Raw genomic sequence first — 581 nt, 5'->3', positions numbered from 1 at the left:
TTCTTGCCCAGTTCTTTTCTTTTTTTCCTTTTTCTCAGCTTTTCCTGTATTTATCTTGGAGGAAAGGTGCCGAGTATCTGATTTTCCACATCAGTACGACTCTATTCATCACTGTGTGAGGCTCCGGCCTGGGGGAGGAGTGGACAGAGTATTTGTCCCTCCTGTGGCGGGCTGTCCATCACTTCCACTGCATCCCAATTGCAGGCTTCTGGCCCAGGTGTCCAATTTCCCACAGCAAAGAGCAGGCCTGCGTGGGAGGTGGGATGGATGAGAGAGGGAAAGGGCTCTCTCAGCTCCAGCTGTCATGCAGTCTCTGTTCTTCACAGGCACAGCCCCAGTACCTCTGCACTCGCTCCTCGGAAATTCAGATACTTTTACGTTCTCAGAGAATAAAGAGAAACTCAGATTATTGCATCAAACACCTATTCAGCTCAAAATTACTATGCAGGGTTATAATTAGGTACACTGGTGGTCTGGCTTGGAAAAATGAAAAAGACGGAACCAAGCCAGATTTCACTCCAGATGAAACTACTTGGTTCATATGACAGGTGTCAGGAAGTCGCCTTCCTCTTCTCAAATGC

The sequence above is a fragment of the Callithrix jacchus genome, chromosome 13, assembly GCF_049354715.1.
Source record: "Callithrix jacchus isolate 240 chromosome 13, calJac240_pri, whole genome shotgun sequence".
In the NCBI taxonomy this organism is placed as follows: Eukaryota; Metazoa; Chordata; class Mammalia; order Primates; family Cebidae; genus Callithrix; species Callithrix jacchus.
This window is presented reverse-complemented; position numbering follows the sequence as displayed.